The 21,264-nt window shown below is 47.4% G+C and overlaps 1 non-coding gene across 1 annotated transcript; it reads left to right on the top strand.

Annotated features, from left to right (window-relative positions):
• The first annotated feature begins 7,946 nt into the window (after positions 1-7,946).
• On the top strand, positions 7,947-8,018 carry Trnaa-ugc. Its single transcript has one exon. It is a non-coding gene; the product is annotated as a tRNA-Ala (tRNA).
• Positions 8,019-21,264: the final 13,246 nt, after the last annotated feature.

Genomic DNA, 21,264 nt, shown 5'->3' with positions numbered 1-21,264 from the left:
AGGGGAGGCTACATGCTCCCCTCCCCCAGCCAGAGAAGTCCCTGGAGCTTCTGAGTGAGGCCCTCCTCTTGCCGTGGGTGCAGGGAGGGAAGAGACTCAGTCTGTAATGGTGTTGGGGTCCTGGGTCACCTGCTCTGCCCTCAGGAAGTAGATGGGAAATACCTGGCTCTCTCTGTGAGTTTCAGTTGGGAACTCTGGCAGTGTGAGTAAAGCATGGACTCGAACGGAAAACCTTTGGTTATTCCCTGTGAATCCTGATGTCAAAATACACACAAGAGGATGTGTTGGTTTAAGTTAAGGGAATGTTGAATATTATAAAGGGAGGGAGAGCTTATAGTTTATAACTCAAAAAAAAAAAAAGAGGAGCAAGATAAACTAACTTGAATGATAAGGAAAGTGCTTAAAAAAGAAAGAAACCCAGAACCTGTGAAAATAGTGAGTAACCTGGGTAAGAGAGCTTTGATAATTTAATAACATGGAAGAAAACTGGTGCATTCAGCCAGGACTCATGGGTACCAATCTTGATCTTACCCATGGAAGAGGAACTGGTGCAGAATTTGGCCACTGGGCCATTGGAGCTTTCTCTACCATCTTGCAGTAGGAGGAGTGGCTGGCAGTCTCCACTGGGCAAGGGCTGTGCCTGACCTGTGTTCTGATGTCAGGGCCCTCAAACTGAAAACAACAGAAAACAGTTGATCCAAATATCTGTATGATAAAGACTCACAGCAAAGAGTGAGGGGTTAAGAATGATTCTAGAGCAGAGGTTTTTTTTTTTTTTTTTGCAAATCTTTAGTGGAATGAGGTCAAAAATCAAAAATAAACATTAGAAAAATTGAACTTTCCTTGATAATTGGTAATGGGATGATTTACTGGGCAATTGGATAGTATTGTAATGTTAATTTAGAATTTATGAATGGTAAAGATATGACTTTCTAGCATAAGAGAAAAGGTGGTAGAATTAGGAATTTGGGTAGGAGCACTACATTGGTAGAACTGGGTTGGGAAAAAGTCTATATGAGCTCATGCTTTTAAGAAAATAAAAATAGTGAATTAAAAGCGCACACCTTTTGTTTCCAGGGAGCCGCATCACTCCATGGTGCCCCAGGACTCCCTCGTTCTGGCCTCTCATGTTCTTCTCCACCAAAAGTACCTTGGGAGAAATGACAGATTCCACACTTTGAGCTGAAACTTTAAATCAGTCAGTCTACACTGAACATTTAACTACAGCGGTGGCTAGGGCCAGCTGATCTACAGGAAATCTGAAAGGCCCAAAATGTTGCACAGAAAGAGTGCAAGTCTACACCAAGTAGCCTAAGCGGAGTGTGTGTGGGGGTGTATTTCCTAAGGTGTTTATTATGTCAGTATTGTGTTGCTGACACCGACTCATCTACTGAACAAGAAGGAAACCGAAACACAAATATGCCAGACAGGAGGAAGTTTTGTGACTCAGGGGAATATGAATGGGCTGACTTTGTGTGACTCTGAGGTTGAAAACAAGGCAAGCTCGGTGGCTGAGGACCTGAATGCACGAACCCCAGCTTCAGTCACCAGGACTGGAAGCGACGGAGAGGAAGGGAAAGTGGAGAGAGGAAGGGAGAGCAGCTTAAAGTATCAAAGTTTAACAGGGTCTCTCTGATCTCATGTTTTAGGAGGATCCATAAAATTGGTGCTTAGGGATTGAGGTGCCTTGGGTCCTGTTTTCTGCCCAGTGGTCCATCCGCTTTATTTCTTCCTGCATACAGGTCTTAGGTACATAACAAAAATCCTGTTGAATACATTTTGTGTCTGTATCTCATTTACACAGCATTAATAAGAAAGGAAATTCCCTTCCAGGAAATAAATGAACACAAACCTCCTAGTAAACTGGGTAATGACTGTCATCTCTTCAAAGATATTTTGGAATTTAGCTCTAGTCAGAACACACACACACACACACACACACACACACACACACACACGACAGGAAGTGCCCTGAAAACTTGCAGTTCATCTGTAAAGGAAACACTTTGAAGATTTTTTCCAAGCTTGACAGCAGTCCTAAAAGTTCACATGATAGTCTCAGGATCTGCTTGTGAAAATGAGGGGGGCTTTTCTAAACTATCAGAAACAGAAGATGTACTCAGATCGGCTGTGCTGCAGGAAGATTAAGTTCCGTCTGTGTTTTCTCTTAAGGTAGTGACCACGAAGTCCACACGTGGAGAGGCGATCAAAGCGTAGGTAGTCAGGAAGGGGAGAAAACCCCGATGGCTGAGGCGGGTCAAGTAGTACTGTTTACCATTACCATTTACTCTTGGCATCTCCAACTAAATATTCACTTTTGTATCTAATGTTGTTCTCTTTTTCTGGTGCTAAATCATTTAAGCTTCAGGTCTCACAAGACCTGGAATGGCCCTGCTGGGGCGCCTCCCATAGCTGGGGCTGCTGTGTCCCTGTCTCTGGCCTTGTGGCCTCTCACCTCCATGGTCTGCATCCTGCCGTGTGGGCTGGTGCTCTGTTCCCCTCAGCAGCTGCCTTAATGGACTCCTCCTAGCCTAACCCTTGGGCTCCACGACACCCTCAGCTTCCCTTGCAGATGTCTTCTAAGATGGGCGATCCCAGCTGTTTTGCTTAGGAATATTCTTTGAACCCTTTGAATCTGTTTCTTCATCTTAATTTCAGGTTGCTGCCCTTTATCTTATCAACTAGGTTGATTTATGACTAATAGTGTCTTGAAGAGGTTTGGGCATGATGGACTTGGAAGGAAAAAACCCAAACAATCAACCCAGGTAGGATAAACAGGCCTGGGGAAAAATACATTTTAAAATTTTTATTAGTACATGTTTATAGTACATTATATTCATGATGAGAAAAAGTGCACTTTTCAAATTATAGTTCTCCTTGTCTCTCCCTTCCTCTCTATCCACCCACCTTTGTTTTTTTTTTTAGTGCTGGTGATTGAACCACTGTAGCACTGAGCTATATCTTCTGCCCTTTCTTATTTTTGATTTTGAGACAGAGTCTTGCTAAGCCATTAAATTGCCCAGGCTGGGATAGAACTTGACGATTCTCCTGCCTCAGCCTCCCAGAGTGCTGGGATTACAGGTGTGTGCCGCTGTGCCTGGATTTCTTGTCTCCTTTCTGCCTCTCTTTATTTTGTCCTGCTGTTACCAGCTGGTGGACCCAGAGGAATCCTTCCCAGGTTCGTGGTGTCCTGAACAAAGAACTGGACAAAACATGTGGAAAAGGCGGTGGGTAAGTGCATTTATTGAGTGTAGAAGAGAACACTGCGGAGGGAGAATGCCCCATGTAAATGAGATTGACAATGGGGCGAGGAGAAGGGAAAGGGGTCTTTTGTGTCTGGAATTCCTGGCTTGGCTTCTCCTTCATGCAAAGAAGGCACTGGGACAGCTGTTCTATCAAAACTCACGCGGCCTGACGTCAGACTTAAACTGTCCTATCACGGACTCGCTTGGCTTCACTCCAGGTGTAAAGGAAGAACTAAAAACAGCACTTTTCTGACTGGCTCTGTGTACAGTGCTCAGGAGCTGCAGTCGTCCTGGTTCCTGTGTTCTGCCATGTGCCCTGGGTCTCATACTCTGGCAGATCCCGAGTAGCCATTTTGGTTGTTTTGCCCCAGGCCTGATCTACTTCGCTCCCCGAGGCAGGGCCAGTGCGGCTGCCCATACCCGAACTCAGGAGGCCTCCTCCCCAGTGGGGTCAGCGCTCTGTGGCTGCTGTTCTAAAATTCTTAATACTTTTATCTTTGACTTTGTGTTTTTTAAGGGAAGTCCCATGGGCCAGTGGGCTCTGCACTGGGGTCTTGAAGCCTCAGCTCTGTGTGCTTCCGCTTTGCCCTGTTTGCCTGGTTCAGGTTCTCAGCCACCCACTCTCCTGTCCTGGCCATGTGTCCACTGTCCTCCCCTGTCCTCCATCCCTGGATCACTGCAGCTGTCCACCTCTATGGGGCCTGGGTTTGGGCCCAGGGAGGGATGGGTACCTACCCCTCACGGTCTTGGGGCATGGCACAGGTGGCCTTGCCTCGGGCTGGCATTACATGATGTGTCTGAGACTCTGTGCTGGTTGGAACCGTGGTCCACTGGAAGGTGAGACACCTGGCTTGACTTTCCTTAACCTCACCCTCAGGGGAAGCAGGGGGCCGGACTGCTGGCTGGTGGGAGGGCACCTGTGGCCTTGCATGTGCTGAGTCACAGTACGGGGCTGGAAGTGCCCCTTCACCGGCTCCTCCATGCCCGGGGGAGTCATTTCTTTCTCCTTTTGTACTCCCTGAGCCTGGCTTTTACAGTCTTTGCCTTTCCTGGCCAGCTCCGAGCAACCCCCTGCAACAAGCCATGAAATAATTTTGGCGATTCTACAACACGGACTGAGTGTTTGGCTTTCGTATTTAAAACTGCCACTGCACAATATAAAGATGAACAGTAAAATTTGCACTGATAATTTAAAACATTCCTTTTTTTTTTTACTTAGAACACTGTTAAATATCAAATAAACAGCATGGCACATGTAAAAAAAGATCATGAAAGAAAGGAAAAACGCTTTCTAGGCACCTGAAGCAACACCTTTTCCACACCATTGCCAAGGGGCTCCCAAGTTATGCAGGCGATCCGACTGGTGGTTGATGTGCTGGTGGAGAAGAGGTCTGAGGCATCCTGGATGCATCGTGCGGTCCTCAGGTCTTCAGGGGTTGGAAGGAAGGCCTGTCACCGGTGGGCAGCCAGGTGACATGGTGCCTGAAACTTGGAAGGGCTGGGGTGGTTAGGAGTGGCGGTGCGGCTGCCCCTGCTTCTAAAACACAATTACAGGAAGAAGATGCAGAGGAGGAAAGTCAAGGGCGGTTGGGATAGCATGGCAGAGTCACCTGGGGAGTGTTACAAAGGACAGAAGCCTGTGCTTCCCTCCAGAATTCTTGAAAAAAGATCTCTTGGGGTGGGTGCTGCTATCTGCCATTGGGAGTGGAAAAAAAAAAGAACTAAGAAAAGGGAAACAAAGGTCTGGGTTATGCATAAGGCAGACGGGGCTCAGAAACACCGAGAGGCAGCTGCTCCTGTTCAGAGATGCGCCTGAGCCCAGCGTAGCTGCCTTGTCCCAGACTCAGCCTCTCCCCGCTGAGTGGACGAGCTCAGGCCGCACGGCCGCAGGGGCTCTGTGCTGACTCTGGGTGGGAATGGGGACCTCCTTCTCCTCATGCCGCAGGCACCCCACACCCTGCCGTCCTGTGAGGCTATGGCCCAGGTGAGGCCCAGGCTCTTCCTGTCCTGCCCAGAAGAGCAGAAGTGCGCCAGCCCCACACGATGGAGAGTTGCCTGCCACAGGCAGTGGGGCGGAGGGTCCAGGAGTGCTGTTTGTATGCTGAGTCTCCCTGGTTTGAGCTGTGACTCACTTACAGGCTGTGTTGTGGTTCATGTCTGGATGTCCCCCCAAAGCCTCATGCAGTCATAGGTGGGGCTTTTTCAGAGGTGGCTGGATCTAGAATTTGTGATTGATTCATGGTTCAATGCTGGGATTAGGATGCTGGGATTAACGGTGGGTGATGGCTGGGATCAGTCCACTGACTGGATGGCACTGCCTTAATCCCAGCAGTCTGGATAAGATGAAGGGGGCAGAAAAGGCCTTGTCTTCCCTTTTTCTGACCTGCTGTTGCTGTCTTCTACTGTCATGAGCTGTTTCTCCTCTGTGGTGCCCCTCTGCCATGTGCCACCCTGCCCTGGAGCCAGTCGATTATGGACCAAAACCTCTATAAACTGCGAGCTGAATAAACCTTTCCTCCTTCAACTTTTGGTATCAGGTATTTTGTCTCAGCAATGACAGAAAAGTAAATAAAACAGGCTGTATGACTTTGGGCACATTATTTAGCTTCTGTGAGCTTTACTTCCCCATCTGGAAGATGGAGCTGATAACAACACCTCCCACATCAGGATGGCTAGAGGTAAAATTAGATCCTATATGCAGAGTAGCTAATAGAGGGGCAGGGTATGGTGGGTTCTCAGTGACGCCAGTTAGCCGCATCTTTTGCTGGTTGGCCAGTGGCTCTGCCTTCACACAGGATGAGCTATGGGTGCTGAGGCTGTGGGGGGGCAGTGGGGTGTGGCTATACAGGCTGCTACTGTACCCAGCAATGCAGTTCCCGGGGAGGCATCGCTGGGGATAGACTGGGGCTAGACTCCCTGCCTCCCTAGCAGGCAGCACCCTTCCTCTTTTCTCACCCTGCTTTGAGGCTTGGGCTACTCAGCTAAACCAGGCTGAGGAGGGAATAGGAGATGATGATCAGGTAGCCACTTTGAGGCCCAGAGCCTTCTCAGAGACACCGGGATCATCTCACTCAACCTCTACCTGCCCTGATGCAGGAGGTATTGCTCTGAGTTCTCTCTTCTAAACGCAGACTCACAGCTCAGCGAAGTTAAATAACACAGCGTCTCAGCGGTAGAGTCAGAACTCAAACACAGGAGCGTGAGTTCCCAAGCCTGCTGGGGAGCCTGATCTGTGTGACACCAGCAGCTGCACCTGAGATTTATGTCCCCAGACTCCTCTCAGGTTTCTGCTGTGCCAGCGAGGGCTTGGAGAGGCTTTGGCGCTGTGGCTTTTCAGGATACTGAGCCCATCCATTCTACAGCAGCTGCCACGGCCAGGCAGGACACCACAGGGAAGGAGGGATTGCTGCCAGAGCTACTCATGAACAGTGTCCTCCGACTGTGGGGGAAAAACGTCGTCACGTTGGAAATGGGTCTGTTCCCTCTCCTGGAAGACCCTGAGGACTTGGGCGGGGCTGTTTATCTCGCTTGTCTAGATCAACAGTGTCTGAGACCCGGCTGGAAGGCGTCTGACTGAGGCATCTGACCACACCGCATGCTCTCCTTAAAGCACTCCCAGAGTACACCTCCCTTTGTACAAAGGCTGAAGAACAGACCTACAGGGAAGCTGATGAAAGAAGTTAATTATGGGACAGTAACAAAACTTGTATTATGAGTAGCCGAGTTGCACTGCTTGAAAAATACGTTTGCACGTATATATTTATATATACTGCCATTTTCTTGCTATTCCAAATACTGCTGCAAGGAGGACGTGTATGCCGCACCCGAGCCCGGGGGCACGGACACTGCGGAGCGGGGTCCTTCCGACACCTCTCCTTTGATGTTCTCTTTTTCACGACCTGGCTTTATCCTGAGATGGATAGGACTTACCACTTCATTCCCCCTTCGCTTTCTCCTTCCCTTTGCTGGATTATGATAAGGATATTTAAACACCACAGGGATGGGGAAGACTAGAAGTTGTTTCCCCCGGCGTCCTGCTTTGGGATATTTTTAAACACTTGCATCCTTGAATTGTTTCGCTCTTCCGGAGTGGCTCCGGGCAGCGAAGGAGTCGCCGTCCTTTCCGGAGCCGCCACTAGGTGTCAGTGGCGCTCTTGGTTGTTGCAAGCTCGCGACTACAGCTGATTTGGTCGGGTCCCCGCAGAGCTTTTGCGGCCTCGCCTGCAAAATAACAAATGTCCATCGTGCAGGGCACTTTCTTCAAGAAGTGCCCCAGGGAGCTCGGGAGTTTGCATGGGAAGCCGAGGGAGCGAGGGGCTTCTGATAATGATATTCAGCGTGGCTCCCAGGCAGAGTCCGAGTCTCTCCAGCTTTGATATATGAGATTATTACGGAGAGGAGCGCGGGCCGAGCTCGGGACGCCGCCACCCACACAAAGAGGAGTCGGCTGGGTTTGGTGACCAAAGGGTTAAAATGCTCAGCACCTAAACTTCTTTGACAATAACATTTCTGCCCAGCACATACTGGACAGTCATAAAACACTGCACAAATGAGGACTAAAAAAGTAAACACTCAAGCTCTCCTTCCCTCCCCTGAGCTAATGCTCTACCTTTCCCAAAAAGCGTTAAAACGTACAGCTGTCCTCTAAGCCCGGGGCCTTGACAATTTGCAACAGTGATGTTAACTTTAAGTATAGGGGCCGGGGATGTGGCTCAGTGGTAGAGTGCTGGCCTTGCATGCACAAGGTCCTGGGTTCGATCCCCAGCACCACCAAAACCAAGCAAGTGCAATACAGATTTTCCAAAAAGACGTCTACTGGTGAGTTCTTTCTCCAGGGTGGAGGGCCTTGGAGAGGTGGTGGGAGGGGCTGCTTACAGGTGTCGCTCAGGCTCCAGAGCCTTCATGGAGTCAGTGTCAGTTTCTGGGGGAGATCTGCCAGCCAGTGCTTCCGGAGCACGAGCACATAGGAGGTGGCTGGTGGCGAGGCGCTCGGAAGTGAGGTGTCCCTGGCGACCCTTGCACAGCTGGCCTCTCAGGAAGGAAGGGCAGCGCAGGGAGGAGGCTCCCTACGACCGCAGACTCACAGGCAGGGTTGCCAACAAAACAGCCTTTCCTCTCCTCCAGGATCTGCCAGACCTCCCTCAGGGCCCACTCCCCTTCAACTGGAATGTTTTAAGATTCTGTGTTTGACCCTCAGCCTTGCAGGGTTGGATTCCACCCTCTGCAACATCAATTCACCCGCATTGGGTACTGTGGCCACGCTTCCCCAAAGCCACGGGTGGCTTTCTTCCGGCCACCCACTATGGTCACTGCCACAGGCCTGGCTCTGGCTCCTGCCAAGTCTGCTCCCAGAGAGCTGAATGCTTGTCCTCTCCAGTGTGAGTTCTCACCCTGGCATCGCAATTATTTACTCAGCTTACTCTCATCTGTCCAGCTGTCCCCCTCAGAGCCCAGCCCCAGCCAAGTGCCCTGTTAGGTCTGGTTCTGTTCTCACAAACCCTCAGATTCGAGACCTTAGATTAGAGCTTAGGTCTTTACTTCTCTGCCCCTGGGCCATTCACTCTGACAATTTTCTTAGCCTCCAGTCTGGATCTTAAGCTCTTTATTCCTACAAGGCTCAGGTTCCTACTGTCTACCCACCTCTCTTCTGAGCCCTGCCAATCTAGGGTTCTTACACAGGGATGCATCTTTACAGTGCAGGACTCCTGTTACACCTCTCCAGGGCATCAGCAAGAGGGGACTGTTCATTCTCTGCTGTGACTGATCTATCTAGCCATCTGTTATGGTTTATGTCTGTGTGTCCCCTCCAAAGCCTCATGCGACCATGGGGCAGGCTATTAGAGTTGAATGATTGTGGGTGTGAGAGCTGCACCCGCCCTGGGGTGGATAGTTTGCATATGTAAGGGAGAGGAAAAGAGTGCTTGAGGACATTCCTCCCCCATTCCGCCCTGGTGTGTGCTTGCAGCTTAGCTGTGTTCTGCCGCCCTGAGCTGTAGCTCTTTGCCACGTGCCACTCTGCCTTATAATCTGCCAAGTACGGACTGAAACTTCCATGAACTGTAAGCGAAATAAACCTTTCCTTCCTTAATTTTGGGCATCAGGTATTTTGTCCCAGCAGCGAGAAAAAAGTAACCAAGACACCATCTATACTTAATTTGCATAACTAATGAGAACACCCCATGGCCCCAAGGTAACTGCCTATGCTTACCCAATGGACTAAGAGGTAGCCAATGTCATTTGTTTGAGTTTGGACTCACTTTTTGAAATTGCACAATTCTTTTTTACTTTGGGCCTGGTTGTACTATCTGCAGATACTCGAAGTAAAACCTTTAGATATTAACTCTTACTAATCAGTTTTTGTGGGTAGGCACATCTTAGGTGATTGGTGTCTGTTTTTGAATAAATAAATGCACTGTGCTTGTGTTAGTGCTCTGTAGAGTGACTGGTTGTTAGCCTGAGGGGATGGGTGAGGGATGGCTGGTAGATTGGTTTACTCTCTTCTCTCTCTTTTTGTGTCTCTTTTTTGTTTTTTCTCTGTTGTGAGACACTGTGTGTGATCCCTATGTTTTAGAGGTGGGGGTTTTTTTTTTGTCTCAGTTTTTGTGGGTTTTTGTGTCTATCTGTGTGTGTCTCCGGGGGGGGGGTGCTTAGCAGAGGAGAAACTGCTCATGGCAGGGCAGGCAAATAAGCAGTGAACAAACCTTCTTCCTGCTTTTCCTTTTTCCCCATCTAGGTTGGTGCCACCCACACCCAGGGTGAGCCTTCCCATCATCCACCCCTGGAACTAGGCTAAACCAATCAGTGGACTAATTTGGTTATCACATACCCTTAATCCACATTCACACATTCTAGATCCAGCATCATTTTCAAAAAGCCCCACCTATGAGCACATGAAACTTTGGATAAAAGCCATAACACTCTTATTCCCTGGCCTTTCCTCTCTAACCTTAAGCTGTTTGACTGTTTCTGTGGTCTTGATGTTGGGTACCTTGACCTGCTTGTACAGTCTGTGAGAGGGGCATTTGAAACTATGTTGAGTAGAGGAATCTTCCTTATGGCATTGATGTGTGACACCAATTACTATGCCTCCATATGAGGAGGGGTGGGTGCACACCTGTAACCCCAGCATTCTGGGAAGCTGAGGGAAAGAAGAGGACTTCAAGTTCAACTCTAGCCTGGGCAATTTAGTAAGTCCTTTTCTCAAGATAAAAAATAAAAAAGGGTGGGGATATAGCTCAGTGCACAGGTTCTGGGTTTAACCCCCCATATCCCCCCCACATACATACAAAAGTCCTAGCCAGAATAATGAAGGAAATTGTGTGTGAGAAGGAAAAGGAATGGGGTGGGTGTGGGGTTCCTGATTGAAGTAGTTTATGCTCAGTGTCATGTAGAGAGACATAGGGAGCATCAATGTGGTTCACACATTTGAGATGAGACAATAGCGGAGGGAATCAACGGAAGTGACTGAGATTAGGGAGCCCTGGGAATACATGAGTTATAGGCTTGAGAGAAGTCTAGAGGGCTAGGCTGAGCTCTGAAAAGTGACCAAGACTATTTCTTGGTGTTTAGTTCTCTCTAGGACTGGTAAACTGAGGTCTGTTTGTAGGGTTTAAAGCCCAGAAGTGGAGAACCTGCTGACCTTTAGGGCAAAGCCTAGTGAAGCCAGAAGAAGGTCCACAGAAATGGAGAGCGAGCCCAGTGGATGTGGGTGGATGCTGAGTGCACACCTGACCGGTCGTCTCTCAGTCTTTGCACATGTGTGGAGCTGGAGCTGGCAGTGTTCACCTCTCACACAGCCAGGGGTGGTGGGAGCTGCCTGGGGAGGCAGCCTCTCCAGTCTGCATTCGTGTGGCTGGGCATCCGGACACGGTCCCGCCCCTTCTACTCTGTATCAGCCCTGCTCAGGCATCTGCCAGAGCCAGAGTGTGGACTCCTGTCAGTGTCTCAGAGCCTCCCTCACGCTCCCCAAGACAGAAGCTCTGAACTGTGCTGAAAGGACAGACGAGAGTAGTCGTGAAACCTGTCTGCAAGGGTTGTGCCCCTGTAGTTGGAGCACGAAGGGTGTCTTTGATCAGGGAATCTAGCCCAGCCCTTCAAAGGTGGGAACACTGCGCCTCAGAGAGACGGCATCTGTAGTTCCTCGAGCTTCTGGGCCTGACCTTGGCTGCCTTGGATGATTTCAACACTATTTATCATCATTTAAGTTTCTGCTTTCCTCGGTCCAGTAAAATGGGGAACTCAATTGTCCCACCACTGCCTAAACACCTCCAAAACAGTTTATTGTGACTCTGTGTTCTGCCCAGGCATGTGAACCTTCAAGAGTGGGACAGAACTATTTCCTCAAAAGTGTAGTGGGAGCTCACTATGCTGCACAGGAAGCTTCCTTTTGAATAACATCCGGTCAACCTGCCTGTTTCCTACACTAAATACAAAGATGAAGCAGCCCAGAGAAGACATGAATGTCTGCCCCACTTCTTAGCTAAAGGAGCTTATAACCAAGTCCTCCTCTCTCTCTCTCTTTTTCTTTCTTTCTTTCTTTCTTTCTTTCTTTCTTTCTTTCTTTCTTTCTTTCTTTCTTTCTTTCTTCCTATCTTTCTTCTTTCTTTTCTTTCTTTCTTTCTTTCTTTCTTTCTTTCTTTCTTTCTTTCTTTCTCTTTCTTTCTTTCTTTCTTTCTTTCTTTCTTTCTTTCTTTCTTTCTTTCTCTCTGTCTCTGTCTCTCTCTCTCTCCCTCCCTCCCTCCCTCTTTCTTCCTTTCTTTCTGTCTTGGAGGAGCACCTCTACATATTGTAGAACAGTCATAGATAGGTGAAATTGTAGCTGACAGTTTGGCTAGCCTATTCAGCTCAGATATGGTATCCTAGAAGTACTACCGAGTCCCACTAAACTATGGAGTACCCTGTTCTGAAAATCCCATGAATTAGATTAATGCATGTCTGATGTTCCAGTTTTATACTTTAAGGATAATATGTAGTATGTGTTGAATCCATAGGAAAAATTTTTTTCTTTTTCTTTTTTTTAAAAATAACAAACAGCATCTTGTGGCTTCTTTTCCTTTTTTAATTTTTTTTAACCACAACTACAATGCACACCGATAAAAAAGATGTACGTGGCATGTATCTGTGATAATAGCCATGGCAGAGGCAGTCTGAAGCATATTAACAACAGACTTATCTCTGGAGCAGCACCTTATGTAAGATGCATTTTCCTCTAGAGCCAAGTAGCAAAGAATTCACCTACACCGATAGATAAGTGGCCCCTGGGCCCACACACGGTCCAGCTCTAGCCCTGTGGCAGGCAGGCTTCTCACCTACATAACTGACACAACCAGGGTAGGATTTCCATTTAGTACAACAGAAGCTAACATGTAAATTGGCACCTGATACTATGCAGTGTGGCTGTACTAATGTCACCTATGGAACCTAAGATAATTTCAGTGACATTTTTCTTTTCTCTCGGGGAGAAGTGTGCTTTCTGACAAGGCTGGGTAAACATTTGCATGGCAAGTAGAGACATATATTTAGGGTTTGCGTGAGTTTACCCATTCAAAATACCTTTTATCAAACAACCCTTTTCTTCCCTCTCCTCCAAACCCTATAGAGTTGATGCAAAACTAGGTGGAAGCTGATGGTATGACCTGACCTTTCTTTCCAGGAGCTAACCAGGCTATCATAAGCAAACACAACATCTAAGAAAGTCTGTAACACTCGTCTGTGTAACTGTGTGCCCGGACATGGCACGGTTTGTAATGTGACACTATTCATCTCTGACCGCCCCTCCCATCTGATCACAGCTTCCTCCTCTGTGGTCCTGTACCCTCCACGTGCACCCAGAGGACCAGAGGCACTGTGGACATAGATCGACTGTTTATTGTCCCACGCATGCAATCATTCAATGATGTTGATAGAGTCTGTTATGGTTTGTATCAGGATGTCCTGCTAAAGCCTCAGGTACTCATAGGTGGGGCTTTGGGGAGATGGCTGGATCATGGGTGTGTGATACTTGGATTAAGGGTGTGGGTAATGGGAGCCCCATGGTGGGTGTGGGCAGCACCACCCAAAAAGCTGGTAGTCTGAATGGAATAAAATCCTTGCTGCCTCCGGCTTACTCTGCCATGGACTCTTTCTCCTCCACGGTGCCCCTCTGCCCTGCTGCCCTGCCTTGGAGCCGTACAGCTGTGGACTGAAACTGCTACAAACTGTGAGCCAAATAAACCTTTCCTCTTTTAACTTGTAGATGTGGGATGTTTTGTCTCAGCAATGAGAATAACTAAGGCAGGGCCCCTACCTAACTCCTTATCTAGGCTGTCATCTGCCCTCCCCTCTGTGACACTTGGCTCCCCATCTCTCCTGTCTTCTCTGCCAGCTCAGCCTTTCCATTCTGGGGGCTCACTTCCCAGAGCCTCCATGATGCCTTCCTGCCAAGCCTCCAGCCCAGTCATCTCCACCCTTTTCCTTCCTTTCTTTTCCAGGCTTCTAGGCCTGCTTGGGAAATCTGTATAAATTGAATCAACACCTAACTTCAGCTGATTCTCCATAAGAGTCATGTGGAACATCTCTTCCTCTTGGGGTCCCTCCATGGCATTTCCACAGAGGTGCCTGGAAGTCTGGACACCTCAAGACTCAGTCCATTTTTGCTTGCTCGTGGCTCATGGCCTCTCACCTCTAATTTTCATACTTCAAAGACCCCATCATTCTTCACCCTCCTCTGGCTTGATGGTCCCTCATGTTATATTCCATTTCTCATTTTCCATTGCTGGATTTTTCCAAGGAGTGATCAGCATTGCTGTCTCTTTTTTCTTTATGACCCCCACACTTGTAATCTCTTGTCATTTAATTTGAATTCTTTCTATTTTATGAAAATGATGTTTCTGAAGAATACAGAAGGCTATAGCTCCTAGCCCCAGGGCTGTTCCTAACACTAGTGGTAGGGTTTCACCTGTGCGATGACCATATCCCTCTTGAGATGGACAGAATAATGACTGTTCAAAGATGTCCATGTCCTAATCCATGGAACCTGTGCATACGTTACCTTTGAAGACAAAGGGACTTCACAGATATGACTGAGTTAAGGATCTGGAGGTGAAGAGATTATCCTAGATTATCTGGGTGGGCCCCCAAGGGTTTTCATTTCCCTTGTCATGAAAACCCTGACAAGGGAAAGAGGGAGACAGGAGAGTCAGACTTAGGGAGTGGGGATGATGAAAGCAGAAGTGGGGAGTGATAGGGGCCATGAGCCAGGGAATGTGGGCAGCCTTGAGAAGCTGGGGAAGACAAGGAAGCATTTTCCCCAGGCCTCTGGGAAGACATGTTCTGTTGATACCTAACTTTAAGTCACTGTTTTAGTTACTTTCTTGATTGCTGGGACAAAATACCCAATACCCACAGTGTAAGGAAGGAGGGGTTTATTTTTGCTCACAGTCTGTGGAGATTTTATTCCATACTCAGGTGGCTCCGAGGCAGGGTGGCATGGCAGAGGAGAAACAGCTCATGTGGTGGAGATGGGAAGCAGAGGAGATTCAGCGAGGAGGAGCGGAGATACTCCCAGCTCATGCCTTCGGTGCCCCACCTCCTCCCATCAGGCCTCACCTGCCAACATCACATTTAGTTGTGAACGTACCAGTGGACTAACCCACTGGTGAGTATCACACCCCACGATCCAGTCACCTCCCCAAAGCCCCACCCATGAGCACATGAAGCTTTGGGGGACATCTAGATAGAAACCATAACAATCCCAAAGACTCATTTCAGACTTCTGACTTGTAGGACTCAGCAAGAATAAATTCGGTTTGTGTTAAACCACTACGTGTGGCAACAACAGGAAAACAATTCACTTTCCAAAATTTCCTTTTCTCTAGTTTGTCATGTGTAAAATGATAGAAATTTCTGCTGGTCTTTTTCATTCCATGTTCTCCTTAGTAAAATTTTAAACTTCAATCCTTTTCTCTGGCCTTGCATTTAGCATTGTACAATGAATATTTGTAGAATAAGCCCCCAAATGCCCCCTTTTTTTTTACATCTGGGGACACCTGCCTCACCCACCCTTGTTCTTAAGGAATCTCCCTCTACTCCTGGTCCCTGCTAAGTAGATATTAGCCCACTTAAATCCACCTCATTGTGTTTGGTTGGCACAAGGCTGGGTGCCTCAGCTAAGGGAAGCCACTGGGAAGCTGGTCAGGCTCAGAAAAAGAGTTGAGGGGGATCAAGTCCCCACTCTGAGAAAGCTATCCTGGGTGCCTAAGAATATTTTCAGTTCATGCTCAGCTTGGGAGCTCTGGCAGAGAGTTGTGTGGGGAGCAATCAGGACCTACACCTTTTTTACTTAAACTAGTTTATATTCATTTTTATGCCTTGCAACCCAAAATGCCTAACTAGAGTGATTTTGCTTGCCCAGTTGCTCAGGCCAGAAACTCCAGAGCTGGGAAGGAGAGCCTACGTTGACTCCTCTGGCCTTCTCTGTTGCTCTGGAGCCTGACTATGCAAGAAGGAGGAGAACCTGGACAGCCCCCAAAGACTCTTGAAAGGAGGATGAAAAGCAACAGGAGGAAAAGTAGGAATGTATCCTGAAACAGGGAGGGAGCTGTCAGATGCATTGAACGTCATCAGGTTCTCAACCAGGTTGCTCTTGTTCTGATGTCGAGTAGTTTGGGAGATGGGTGGGTGGCATACACCTACAATCCCAGCCCTCTGGAAAGCTGAGCTAGGAAGATTCTAAGTTTGAACCCAGCCTGGGCAACTTAGTGATTTAATGATACCCTGTCTCAAAATAAAAAATAAAGGGGTGGGGTTTTAGCCCAGTGTGAAGGTCCTAAATTCAATCCCAAGAAGTGGAAAAATGCACATTGATAAAAAGATATACATCATCTTCTGAAAGTTGTGTATCTAAAAATTTCAGGTTTCCTGATAATGTTAGTTTATAGAACACCGAGGAAGGAGAGACAGTTTGTTTAGAATAAAAACTATTTTCTAGTTGCTCATGAAGTAATCCAGATTTCGATGAAACCTTGAATTGAATCATAATAAAAACACCTAATAAAAATCACTACTGGAGCCAGGCTTGGTGGTGCATGCCTGTAATTACACACTGAGGAGGCAGAGGCAGGAGGATCATTTTGAGTTTGAAGCCAGCCTGGGATACACAGTGAGTTCAAGACCGGAGTGAATTACATAAGGAGACCTTATCCCAAGAACCTCCCTCCCCCACAAATTCTTACTGGATAAATCCATACAACTATAATTTTCATCTGTGAGCAATTAAAAATATAAAATATAAGGTTATCCTTTGCTAATTTTCTTTTCTGTCATGCTGGAGATCCAACCCAGTTTCTCACACATACCAGGCAACTACTCTAACACTCCCAGCAGTCTTCACTCAAAATTTTAAGGAAAAGGGCCACACTGGCAGTAGGTTGTGTGTGTCACTGAATGAAAGTGCTGAATCTTCCAGGGCCCCACTCTGAAGTCACAGTGACCCACAAGGGTTCCTTCGTCCTGCCAAATGAGACTCAATAGGAACCTAGATCTTTGACCATGGAAAATAAACTGTCTTCCTCTGTGACTCTGGGAAAAGTGAGATCAGAAACTTTATGGTAAAATTTCCTCTTTAGGAGGTTCTGGAAGCAGCAGGGTAGAGAAATCTTGCAGGTAGCATGTTTTGCTTGGGTGGGGAAGAGCTCAGTGGTTCTGTGTCCATAGGCAACCCTCCAGCTTGGGCAAGCTGGCTGTAGCCGGCTTTGTGAGAGCTGATTAGGATGCAAAGGGATACCGCAGGCTCGTTCCTGGAGCTTGTCTCACCTCTGTCCCCTCAACCCTGCCTAGGCCCGTACCTGAGTGTGAAAGTTCTGATTGTTATCTTGGTTACAGAATCCCATTCTGTGTCTGTTTTCTTTCGCCCTTATCCTCACATTTCTTTGAATGTCCTTTCATGGGACGCCTTGATCTGCTCCCAGAGAAATGCAATTATCAGAAATCAACCTCTCTCACCCATTTCTGCCCTAAGCAGCTTTTGCCCACTGGTGAATTTCACATTGTACTGAGAAAGTCAGCAACTAATACTAATAACAATAAAATATGTTTGTATTTTTAGATGACTTTTTCCACTGGGGAATCCCTAGTGAGAGGCAGGCGCGGAGCAGAGTCAGGGTGCATATGAGCTGGAAATAGAGAGCAGAAAAGAGACCTGGCCGACTGAAGCCTTTTCTTGACAGCTAATTTCCATTTTTTGGTATCAAGGGGTCTGTGCCAGTAATTGGCATGCAGATTGTGTCTGATGGGCCTGTTATAGAGAATAAAGGAAACTGCTAGTTAGAATAAGCCAACCCCAGGCTGATGGATGGGGCATAAGGAGGTCATTGCAAGAGAGAAATTGTGTGTGTGTGTCCCTGTGCGGGCGTGTGTTCACAAGAATTCCTGCCCCCTCCTCTCTCCTTCTTTATCCAGCAAACTCTAATCTTTCATATTGCATTGAGACAAATGTTACTCCATTTCTCTCCCTCTCTCTGTTTTTTCCTTCAAGGGATATTTGATGGAACTCACTCTAGGTTTTAATAAAGTGTGGGGGCAAAGGAGAAATTAAAGCAGTGTCATGGTTTGTTAGCAGCCCAGGATCGTCCAGGATGGGCCCAGGCTACGAATTATACTCTGGAATTAATTGGCAGAAGGTAGCTGCCCGCTCCATCATTCTTAATCCAGCAGCTACGGGATATCAACAGGAAACGTTATCCATTTCCCCTCTGCTTGGTCTAAGCCATTGGTCTGAGTAGTTCCCTGTGTCTGTCGTCCCTACCCTGTGCATCTCTTAGTTAGGCATTGTTCTGTTTCCTGTCACCTCTTAGGTTAGCTGGGCCATGCCGGGCAGCTGCTAAGGAAAGGGCTGCCAGTTCAGGCACCTGCTATGGGTCACAAGGACGCACAGCTTGGCCATAGGAAGCTGAAAGAATACTTCCCCTATCACAGCTTTATTAAGACTAAAATAGGACCCAGTTAACTTATTGATATGGCATATATGTGTTAGACAGACTGCAATGTCTAGGGCAAGATAAAAAAAGCCCCATGGTTCCTACTTCTAGATTATAGCAGATGATATTAGGTCTTTCTTAGCTTCTCTGTGATGTGGTGGACTTGGTCTCCGTGGCATTTGGACAGCTTGGGAAGTTTCATACTGTCAGCCCACACATTAGTTTCCCTGAGAGCCCAGGTCCTTGCCTCTTCGTACAAAGGAAAAGATGGCTTTATTCTCAACAAACCCCACTCTGTGTTCCCTGGACACAAAAGGGAACTATTCCCACATGCCTGACTCTAGAAGTCCTTAGGGCAGAACTTTCCCAATTCTTTTTTCTCTGAGTACCAAACTAGAATTTATACCATTTGTTGAGCTGAAGTTTTAAACGTCTATTTCTAGTAGTAGTTGTGGTCTTCCATACAATTTTCTGGTCTTGTGCGTGCTGGGACTTTTGACAATAAGGTGCATGAGGCTTTTAAAAAGAGTTTTCCTTAAAAACATATTTAGACAGAGCGTTTACAGTACTCTTTGCAATTTACTCTTGGCTGCTACATCAAAATGTAAAAACTGCACATAATGAGATGCCATGTAGAGTTTTAGTCCATTAATTTGCTGAATACTTTTAGGTGGTTAAACATTTTAAAATGAAATAGATGAATCTCTTATGGAAACATCTTTGTTTCCTTATATTTCATTAGATAAATTCAGTTGTGTCACTGGGGTTCTAAAACCTCTCTTTTGCCGTCTGAACTGATCACAAATGGTGTCATGGCTTTAGCTCTTCAAACTGTCTCTCACTGAGGATGCCTTAGTAGGTGTGCTCATTTGAAATCATTCAAAGCCATCCCACTCCCTTACAGGCTCTGCTATTACTTCTCATCTCACTATCTCTGTAAAGGTGAGGCCAGTTTCTCTGATTTCTTTCTTCGTTTCCAAAAGCACAGAGGGAAGTACTCTGCTCACAAGCAGTGATGGAGAGAGGGAGGAGCTAAGAGAGAAGTGGAGGAAGAGCAGATATTGGAAACTAAGGAGGGGATGGAGGGACAGGTAAAAATGAAGAGAAGGGGACAGAAAAAACACATGGGGCTAGGTGTGGTGGCTCATGCCTGCAATTGGGAGGCTGAGGCAGGAGGATGGCCATGAGTTCAAGGCCAGCCTGCACTATATAGCAAGATCCTGTCTCAAAAAACAAAAATAACAACAAAAACACATAGAGAAGAAAGAAAGGCACGGAAAGGGAGAGAGCTGGGTGGCCACCTGCATATACCCCTCCTCTGGATAGAGGCTGTCCCTTCTCCAGACCTGTCAGGAGTTTCCGCTGTGCTGGACATCTCCCACGTCTGCTTAGCCCCTTTATTACTTCTCTCCTCTGCTGGGAAGAGACTGCCAAGTACATCAGAGGGTCTTTTGTTGGCTGCTATTGTGAAAGAGTTCTCTTTGTTTCTGTCAGATACATCAACAACTGGAGTGTTCACTTTGCAACTGGAAGGGTGTAGTGGATTTTTGGTGGCAACAGAAGATAAAAAAAAGAAGAGGAAGGGCATAAGCAAAGCTGCCTTGGAACTTGCATGAAAAGGTGGGGCACAGATTGGGAGGAGCCCACTTCTCCATTTCTGCATGGAGCCCAGCACTGTGGGGGAATCTGAGGAGGTGGCTTTGGGAGCACCTGTCAAAGTGCCTGTGGCATGGATAGGGGCCTTCCTCTGGTGTATTGGCAGAGGTGAAGCTTCTACATGTGGCTTTGTAGGGTCAGGCTTGGGCAAATGACATGTCAGGAAGGGAGGGCTGATGTCTGGTGGCAGCTGTGTGGGCCAGGTTATGAATATACGGCAGGCCTTCCTTTGAGGACTTCTGGAGAGAACTGGGTGCACCGATGGTGCACCATGTCTGTCTAGAGCCCTTCTTTTTGTAAGAGAGATTATTAAAGCGATCACACATTAAAATAGTCCCTAGGCCATGCTCCCAAGTGATAGAGAAAAAAAATGCTGCTGCTCTGATGTCTTAGTTGATTCAGGCTGCTATAACAAAAAAACGTAAATTGGGTGGCCTATAAACAACAGAAATATCTTTCTCACAGTTCTGGAGGATGGAAGATCAAAGTCTGGCAGACTTAGTAATGACAAGGGGAGATGTTTTGGTTCATAGAAGGGATCTTCTCACTGTGTTCTCACATGGTAGAAGGGGTAAAGGGGCTCCCTTGGGCAAAGGGCACTAATCTCATTCATGGGGACTCCTCCCTTGTGATCTGATCATCTCCTTAAGGGCATTATCTTCTAATGCCACTGCCTTGGGGGACTAGGATTTCAGTATACAAATTTTGGGGGGCCACTATAATTAGACTGCAATGTATGAAGAACAGATCACTTGTTGAGCATGTGGGGTCTTCTTCTAATAAGGCCTTTTTCAAGAGGGTTGCAATGGGATGCCTCGTTCTACTTCTCCAGAGATAGATAGGCTTTCTAAATTGATGTCTCAGCCTTGCTTCTGGGCAGGGAGGCTCCTTCTTAAAAGCCCCCCATTTCACCTCTGTTGTTTTGTTTTTTTTTGGTACCGGGAATTGAACGCATGACCTCAGACTTGCCAGGTAGGTGCTTATGCTGCTGAGCTATATCCCCGGCCCCTCCCCTGTGTTCTTGAACATTATAAACCTTAATAAAGCTCATCAGAGTCTGGGTTGATCTCATTTAAGGTCTGTCGCTATTTACTCATGTTCCTCTTCATTTTCCTCCTGGCTGCCGTGACTCCGGGCAACCCTAGATAGAGGCGAGGTTAGCCTGTGGGAGTTGGAGGTAACCTTGGAAACCTCTGTGTGAGTCTTAAAAGGGGGACTTCCTTGGGGCTGGGAAAGGAGAAGATAGCCCCAGACAAGTTACATGGAGCAGTGAGGCGGGCGCAGGCTGAGCTGGGCTCCTGCCTCACTCCTTGCCCAGGTGCCCTTGTACAGCACAAGCTCACAAGGATGCTGCCCTCTTCCACCTTCTTATTTGTCAAGGTGCCACTGCCACTGCCATGTGATGATCA

The sequence above is a fragment of the Chinchilla lanigera genome, unplaced genomic scaffold (genome assembly GCF_000276665.1).
Source record: "Chinchilla lanigera isolate Chin_1 unplaced genomic scaffold, ChiLan1.0 scaffold00100, whole genome shotgun sequence".
Lineage (NCBI taxonomy): Eukaryota > Metazoa > Chordata > Mammalia > Rodentia > Chinchillidae > Chinchilla > Chinchilla lanigera.
The sequence above is the reverse complement of the archived record's forward strand: the minus strand, read 5'-3'. Positions and strand labels throughout refer to the sequence as shown.